General features: G+C 37.1%; 1 non-coding gene across 1 annotated transcript; it reads right to left on the bottom strand.

The window, feature by feature from the left end:
* Positions 1–7,418: 7,418 nt before the first annotated feature.
* On the bottom strand, positions 7,419–7,524 carry LOC141603841 (small nucleolar RNA R71). The gene has a single exon (XR_012525688.1). It is a non-coding gene; the product is annotated as a small nucleolar RNA R71 (small nucleolar RNA).
* Positions 7,525–9,287: the final 1,763 nt, after the last annotated feature.

Below are 9,287 nucleotides of genomic sequence, written 5' to 3'. Positions count from 1 at the left end.
GACCAGATCGTAAGGGGCCTTGACTGCGCAAGATTATGAGAATGCCTTGTGCGACGAGAATGTCTCTCTCCAGCGTCTTTCGATTGAGGCATTTTTTGAAAATTGTCTTTTAAGGGCTTTTTGTAAGCGTCCCCACAGACGGCACTAAATTATTTCTGTTCAAAACAATCAAGTCAGTGTTACTCGAGTCCTGATCGAGTCAACGCACTCTTTACGAATGATATATTAGGTTGATGTCCACTTGTCTCCGAAAGTGCCTACACACGGAGCAAATAGGGCCACGAGGGTTCTCAAGGGGTCCCTCTCCGATGCCTAATTAAGTACGGTACTAGAGGATTAGTCGGGACCTCGCTTGCGGATGGGATCCCAGTGTTCTTTTTAGTTTCTTGAGTAATCTTACTTCTAGAGAGAGAGTGTTGTCAATGAGAAGTGTATTACCCTTGATTGGTGAATAATGTAGTATTTATAGAAATTCATTTGTAGGTTTTGTATGAAGTGGCAAGCATTTGAACCCGTTCGACCCGTGATTGGCATGCAGGGCGGCTGCTCGTGCCCCATCGATTAATATATTATTTTATTTATCATATATCTTTGATACGATATTGATTGATGAAGAAGTTAACTTAGACTTGGAGCAGCTAAATGAAACAGTTCCCAAGACTGTTCACTTACATCAGCTATTTGGTACAAGGTTCGAGTCAACTAAAGTACTTTGCTGAGTTGGACTTTGTTTACTCAATAACCATGGTCGCACTGGACCGTAAAAAATAACTCGGCTCAAAGGCCCTATAACTCAAAACTCAATACCAGTAACCAATTTTCATCTCAATTTCTATATCGATATTGTCAAAAGTTCAAAGAACCATGCTCAACACTTAGAGTAAAAACTCCAAGCTACTCACCCACTTTTCCAAATCGGAAGAAAAGACAATTTGAACACAATATCGCAAAATAGAATAAACCAAACTCACTATCCATATATTATCGCCGAATAAGTCAATATTTCACCCAACTTAAGTGCCCTACTATATTGCAGAAGCCATCAAATTAATCAATGCATACTTCATCAAACAATACGTATAAATCTCTAATGCGCACAAACTAAACAAGCCATGAATTATTCTATCGCACGCCGTATCATCCAATCTCAAACAATCTGCCTAATCCCTACATAATTTATGTGTGTGTATTACCCATTTTCCTCTCGGCCATAATTAACATCGCGCAAATTGCATAAGCAAAATCATTCATAGCCCATCTTACATGTAAGCCACTAATAAAATTAACTTCTCACTAGACAATATTAGCAATTTGTATTAAATACCAATCCATAATAATTCAAACCAAATATATTATCAACACACACAAATTGTAACGAATTAATAACAATTAGCACATATGCACCCAACCTCGAACAATAATAATATTAATATTATGATCGGTATAATCGTGTTACCTTAAACTGTAAAATCAACCGAAAATCATTCACAAGATAGTCTTGAAAACCAATTAACCAAGGAGGATGATTTGACAGTGGCACATACAAGAAAAACATATGGCCGAGCGACAAGCAGGAGGATGGAATCAAAGTTGACTATGAATTATAAGGGACTAAGATAATTAATAAGAATTTGATGATTATGATCTAGAATTCGTGGAACTTGGTAATTTTAAAAGGCCAGTACATTAAGAAACGACATATAGGGTTTTATTATTGGGAAAATAAGAATAACAAAACTCAAGGATTTATAAAGCAACGATAAAAGGGTTAAGAAACCGACTTGGAATAGTTATGGAAAAATCTATTTTTTTTGTCTAATATGGAAGCTGATAACGAACGCCCCCCTATCCAATCCTTATAATATCTAAATCTGACAACCTCAATTTCAGAAACTAACTTATCTTCGGTTTTGCGCCCACCTTCAACAATCATCCTAAATAAAAAGAAACTGCTCACCAGGCCACCATCGTAACCACCATGCCCACCAACACTGCTCGTCAGTTTTGTAGTCGGATACTCCGATGAGACTCTGAGGGGACCTATATTCTTAAGTTTTCCGGAAAAAAGTTTAGGATTCAATTTTCCGGCGCCGACGCGACGCCGAAAAATCGAACCCTAAACCCTTTTTGGTGACTCTATCGGCTTCGCCGTCGGATTACGAATCAAAAGACATCCTAATAGGAGATGGCCGAATGGGTGAACCCTTTTTGGGAAGGGGAATAACTAGAGTGATGGTGACGGCGAAGGTTGTCTATTGTCGATCAAATTGGTGTTGGCAGACTCGTTTGAAGCTGGCGAGTCCAGTGGTGGTGTTGTGGTGGCCCGCAATGGTGATCGTTGTTGGTGCCAATTTGGTGAAGCTAGTGACGAATTTATCGAACTACTACTTGTTTCTGGTGTTCAATCACCATTGATGTGAGGGAGATAAAGGTGAAGACGAGGGATCAAAGTAGCTATATTTGTGGGCTTGAGGCTTGATAAAGATACAAGATTAGATACACCGCATAAAGTGGCAATTAAGTCATACAATGTTGGTGGATGTATTTCTTTACCTAATTTTTTTTTAATGAAAAATAGGTGAATTATCTTTATTAACGACTGCCCCGGGGGAGCTTGTTATCATTTGCCTTTTAGTATTAAAAATATCCAAATATTTGGGTATTACAATCTTCCTCTCTTGAAAGGAATTTCGTCCCCGAAGTTCAGATTTGATGAAAACAAAAACGTAAATATAGATTTTTTTTGAGTGGTATTACAAAGTATATTCTTACCTTGGACGCCAAGCAACAAAGACCATGTATGGAGAAGCAAGGAAACGTGCATAGGCAAGCACAAAGTCGGTTGCCATATCTTTCCTTATTCACGTTTTCCTAATTAGTAGTCTATCCTGTTTTAGGAAAGTTTCCAATTTTCTTAAAATCTGTATTATTTAATTATTTCATTGTTGTTATTTCCTTTAATTAATTTCTCTAAAAGTATTAGGATTACAATAAGGCAAATTAGCCATAGCTTAAGTCGTGTAAGCTTAGGGAAGTCGTTGTTTCCTTATTTCCTCCTAGGATTCGGTCTAGCTTAGTATAAATAGGGAGCTATCGTATATACTTATTTCACATGCAAGAATTAGCAATAAACTTTCAAGTTTCATTTACATTGTGTAAGCACCAAGGTTCGACGAGTTTCGTTCCAAATCCCGTTATTGTTTGACGCGTTTTCGAAAATTAACGCGAGTTATAATCAATAGGTCTTGATTATAATTCACCATTCGTTGAGCTATAGGTCTAGCTCAAGCAAATATCCTTTTATTCACTTGTTTCTTTTATATTATAAAATCACATAAAAATTACTAAAGTTCAAGTTTAGAATCAGACAGTTCAACAAACCGTTCAATATATCATAAATCCGGTAATCGGACAGTTCTAAGTACTGTCCAGTTTTATTAATTCCGCTGCAACTCTAACGAATCTTATTATTTCGAGTAATTTCCGTATCATTTGGCATCAGAGATAGGTTTGTTGATCTAAGACGGTGATCATGGATTTTGATGATCCAAATTTCCTTCAAAATCTCTAAGAGGCTTTAAAGAACATGAACGTTCACACAGGAGGACCTCGGATTAAACCACGAAGAGAACCGGTCAAGTACATGGACGAGTTCAAAATCAATGAACTTCCGGAGTTTATTGGCGGCATGGATCCCGAGGATTATTTTGAATGGGAAAGGCAGATGGAGAGGATGTTCGACTTCAAGGATATTAATGATAAAAAGCGTTGCAAATATGTGATCTTGAACCTACGCAAGAACGCATCTTAATGGTACGAGAGTTTGAAGGCTACAAGGGCACGTAAAGGGAAGGAAAAACTAGCTTCGTGGGAGTCTTTAAGACGTAAGCTACGAAAGAGGTTTGTTCCCAAAACTCATAAGATTGATTTATATCGTAAGTTGGCTGAATTAATGCAATGGAGAATGAGTGCTGCCGATTATATTGCTGAATTTGAAAGAATAACTCTTATGATGAAGTAGAGGAGATTGAGGGACAAAAGATGGGTCGTTTCTTTCGAGGGTTAAACCTTAATATTGCTCATGCGGTCGAGATGCACCCTTATTCTTCTTTCGACATGTTATGTGATCCTTGTATCAAGGCGGAAGGCATAATAAGGCTAAACGTGCTAATGTAAGTAACTCATCTAGAGTTAATCCTTGGAGTAGACCTGATTCGTCAAAGAACATGGGAGCTAGTTCAAGTTCTAGTTCGAGACCTACAGTTCCGGCAACACCAGTCGCTCAAACAGCTCCAAAGACTGTTCAGGCGCCTAAAGAAAAGAGTTTGGCTATTGTTCGTTGTTTTAAGTGTCAAGGGTTTGGACACTTTCAGAATGCTTGTCCTAACAAACGAAATATCACATTGCGAGAGGCCGTTGATGTTCGTGATGAATTATTTGAAGAAGACAACGAAGATGGGTTATTTCTAATGAATGAAGCCGAGGAAGAAGAGGTAGATTTTGAGCCTTATGAACCACCCATATGATATTAATCTTGTTCTACGAGTACTATGCATGGTAATACAGAGCCTATTACAACGGACCAACGAGACCATATTTTTCATACAAAGTGTGAAGTAAAAGACAAGTGGTGTAGTGTGTTTATTGATAGAGGAAGTTGCACGAATGTGGCTTCAACGGAGATGGTAGATAAAATGGCACTCGTTACTATGGTACATCCTAAACCTTATAATTTACACTGGCTTGATGATTGTAGAAAGGTGAAGGTTACGAGGCAGGTACGTGTTGGTTTTACAATGGGTTCTTACAAGGATGAGGTGCTTTGTGATGTTATTCCTATGGATGATTGTCATATTCTCTTAGGGCATCCTTGGGAATTTGATCATAATGTTAATCACAATAGAAGGAGTAATGAGTATTCTTTGTTGGTGAATGGCAAGAAGATAGTATTGCGTCCTATGTCCCTGGAGGCAATTCGAGCTATGCACGTAAAGAAGGGCAAGAAACCAAGTCTATTTATGTTTACTAGTGAACGAGAGGTAGAGCAATCTATTGATGATGGTGAAATGTTAAGCGTATAATTTACTATATTTTATATACTTATTTCCCATAATTTTACTTATATTTTCAGCATTATATTTCATTTTAATAATAATTTCCTTCCTAGAACATCTTACTGCGATTTATATAATTATTTGTAGGAATGAGCTATTTTGATGCTGATATTAGCTAAATGACTAAGCGATGCGATGAATAAAAGACGACAAAATAAATAAGGACTTCAAGCTCAGATTCAAAACCTCCAAGTCCACAAAATAAAGACAAAGCAGCCCAAAATAAAATGAAAAGCCAAGAATTGAATAAAATGTTGACAAGGCCGTCATTTACAAATCATGAAATAAAGAAGCACAATTACAAAAGTTGAAGCATTGAAAATAAAGTGGTGAAACATTCAATTTGGTTGATGTTACATTGAAGGATTTATGAGGAAAGCGCATGCTAACATTTACATGGGTGAAGAGTTATTTCGATAAATACTACATGAAACATCTCAAATTAATTATTTAATTCATGAAACATTCATATTTTGAAGAAACTTCAAGCACTAATAGCATAAACTGTAGGAATAATTTTACATGTAATGTATTTACATTAATTAGTGATGTAAACGTACGTGTATTATTTAATTTAGAAACTCACATGATCACCTATATAAAGAAGGTGATTTGCATTTGAGATGGAGGGAGGTAGAACATAACAATAAGCAATAAAATAATTAGTTTCATATTAAATTCTATTTATTCTCTCATTATTCACATCAATTATCTTATTCATATTTTTACACTTTCATGCTATTATTTGACGACAAGCTCAAAGTTCTCAACTTGTCATTGCCATAGTTAATACTATATTTATCTCCCTTATTTATCTCTTTTATATTTGTTTTATTTATTTATTTAAATATGTTATCTTCTATTATTAAAATTGTTATTTTAGTTATAATTATGGATCGTGAGTAGTCTTTTGTCTAGGGCTCGGTGGAGCCTTAATATGGATTGGTCAATGTTATAATTTTCTAAACATTATTTAATGGTTGTACTTAGGTTTGATAGGGTTGTGTTAAAGTATTAATTTATTGGTCATAATCTATATACGTAGCTCTTGATTAATACTACAATGAGAGTTGAGTTTAGTCCTTTTGAGTTAGCATATATATTGTGATTTAAATATAATTAATAATTACTTAGTGTAAATTGCAATGAGAGTTGAATTTCCACTTAGAGAGCCCGAGTCAAAATTAGACCTCTCCTATGAGGATGGTGAGAGTGATAGTCGAGACATTTTAATTTTGATCCTTAAAGCTCCTATATGAGTTATAAGACCCATGAGAATAGGATTATTTCACTATAGGAAGGCTTCTTATATCTCGAGAGAGAATAACAAGTATTGATTTTAGTTTTCAGAATTAAAACCAGAAAATTAGTCTCACCTAAGTACACAATTAAATATGTTATTCCTTCCAATAGTCTATATTGATCAATCTATGTTAATGGTGATACCATTGTCCTAGAGCTTTTTATTATTGAATTAATTTTATTATCCAATTATTATATGTATTTTCATTCTGTCATACCTCGCACATACACAAATATTATTTTGACGTAGATAAATCAAATCTTAAATCGACTAGTACTCAACCTTCACTTCCCTGAGATCGACCCGTAAGTGCTACAACAGACACCGTTCACTTGCGGTAATTTATAACTGAACAAGTTTTTGGCGCCGTTGCCGGGGAAGTAACGGTTTGATATTAGTTAATTTTAGATTATTTTAGACTACGTTTTTAGCGTACGCAAGTACGCCTATTTTGTTACTAATTCTTCTTCTTTAGTTTTGTTGTTAGTTTTATATGCACACGCGACATTCTGGTGGTGAATTGCTATTTGACCCTGAGATTGAAGCTACAGCTAGGAGACGAAACGCTCAAAGAAAGAAGAAGAGAAAGGAGCCTGAACTCGATACTATTGAATCTTTTATAGAATTTGATACACCAATCATCATGACCTCTATGCGAGATGAAAGTGCTCCAAAGCCAAATTTCAATTCAAGTATCTCAAAGCCTAAAATTGATGCAAACAATTTTGAGTTGAAGACTTCTTTGATCCAGTTTGTTCAAACCGATCAATTCGGTGGATCACCAACTGAAAACCCCAACGAGCACTGAATACATTCCTTGATAAGGTGACATCAAGATTAATGGAGTCTCTCGATGACGCCATTCGGTTAAGATTATTCCCCTATTATCTTCGAGGGAGTGCACGTGAATGGTTGAATAATTGTGATCCTGACTCGTTTGATACTTGGGATAAGCTTTCTACGGCTTTTCTCCAAAAATACTTTCCACCAGGGAAGGCGCCAAGTTTAGAAATGATATTACAGATTCGTCCAACATGCGGACGAGTCTCTCTATGAAGCTTGAGAAAGGTACAAGGAACTTCAGCGGCAATGTCCTCATCACGGGATCCCATCTTGTGTATTGATTCTTACTTTCTACAATTCCTTAAAACCGGAGCTGCAAATGAGCCTTAATGCCGCTGGCTTTGGAGGGAGGTTAGACGGGATTTCTTGGGACAAGGCCAAGGCTCTCATAGAGGATCTAGCAATAAGCACTTATTATTGGGGCAGTGACCGTCATGTTCGAGGGAGCAAGACTAAAAATGAATTTGTTAATGTGATGCAAGCCAAAATTGATGATCTATCTCAACAAGTGGCTCAGCTTAAATTGAGTAATGGTTCTAGTTCTTCATCGCCCATATGTCAACTTTGTGGGGTTAATGGGCATGACTCTTCTGGGTGTGGGAATGCTTCTATGCTTGAGCAAGTTAATGCTCTTAATGGGAAGCAACAATGGGACCCTTATTCTAATACTTACAATCCAGGATGGGCTCATAATCCTAAGCTCTCATATGGAAATACCAGTAACATTCAGAATCCCCAACATCAAGTTAAGCAGACTTTTCAGCAACCGCCTGGTTTTCAACCAAGACCGTCTTATCATCATTCCCCTATGCAATCTCGTCCCCCATTTCAGCAACAACAACAACAATTTCAACAACCTCACGCTCCGCAAAAATCCAATGTGGAGGTGATGTTAGAGCAAGTTCTGTCGCAACAATCTCAATATATGCGGGACCAAAACCAAAAAAATGAAGAGTTTTCTACATCAATTTCTCAACTAAAATCCTCACATAAAATGGTAGAAACTCAACTTGCTCAAATAGCCCAACAAGTAAGTCAGTCTGTGAAATCTCAAGGTCAGTTCCCGGGAAACACCGAAGCTAATCCAAAAGGTCAGATGAATGCATTAACCTTAAGGAACGGGAAGGTACTTGAAGAGACTACTAATCCTAAGAGCATGTTTGTTGAAGATGAAGCTATTGTGATCGAGGATGAGGGCAAGGCGATGGAGGAAATTGTAGTTGAAAAGAAGCAAGCTTATGAGAAGGAAGCTTCGTTAACTCCACCTAGAGTATATGTGCCGCCTGTACCTTTTCCTCAAAGGTTAGCCAAGGCAAAATTGGAGCAAAAGTACGGAAAATTTCTAGATATCCTAAAAGGAATGCACATTAATATTCCCTTTTTGGAGGCTATTTCTGAAATCCCATCTTATGGAAAGTTTCTCAAGGAGCTGCTTTCTAACAAAAAGAAACTTGGAGCCAGCACGACTATTAACTTGTCTAAGGAGTGTAGTGCCATACTCCTTAACAAGCTTCCTCAAAAGCTTGACGATCCTGGCAGTTTTTCAATCCCTTGTTCTATTGGAGGTATTTATATTCAACGTGCCTTGTGTGATTTGGGGGCTAGTGTTAGCCTTATGCCTCTGTCGATTTTTAAGAGGTTGCAAATGATGGATCTAAAGCCGACTAGAGTTTCACTACAATTGGCTGATCGGTCAGTCAAATTTCCACTTGGGGTCGTTGAAGATGTTCCCTTAGCTATTGGGAAACTTGTTATTCCATGTGATTTCTTTCTCATGGACATTCCTGAGGACACTCAAGTACCCATTATCTTGGGACGTCCATGTTTAGCCACTGCTGGAGCTATGATTGATGTGAGGAGTGGAAAGCTCTCATTGCAAGTTGGTGAACACAAGGTAGAATTTGAGCTTAGCAAAACTATGGGTGGTCCTTCTATGAGTGATAGTTGCTACCGAGTTGATGTTTTAGAGGAGTACTTGTCTGAGCCCTCTTTTGAGTGTACATCGTCTAATAAACTACAAGATTGTC

The sequence above is a fragment of the Silene latifolia genome, chromosome 9 (genome assembly GCF_048544455.1).
Source record: "Silene latifolia isolate original U9 population chromosome 9, ASM4854445v1, whole genome shotgun sequence".
In the NCBI taxonomy this organism is placed as follows: domain Eukaryota; kingdom Viridiplantae; phylum Streptophyta; class Magnoliopsida; order Caryophyllales; family Caryophyllaceae; genus Silene; species Silene latifolia.
The sequence above is the reverse complement of the archived record's forward strand: the minus strand, read 5'-3'. Positions and strand labels throughout refer to the sequence as shown.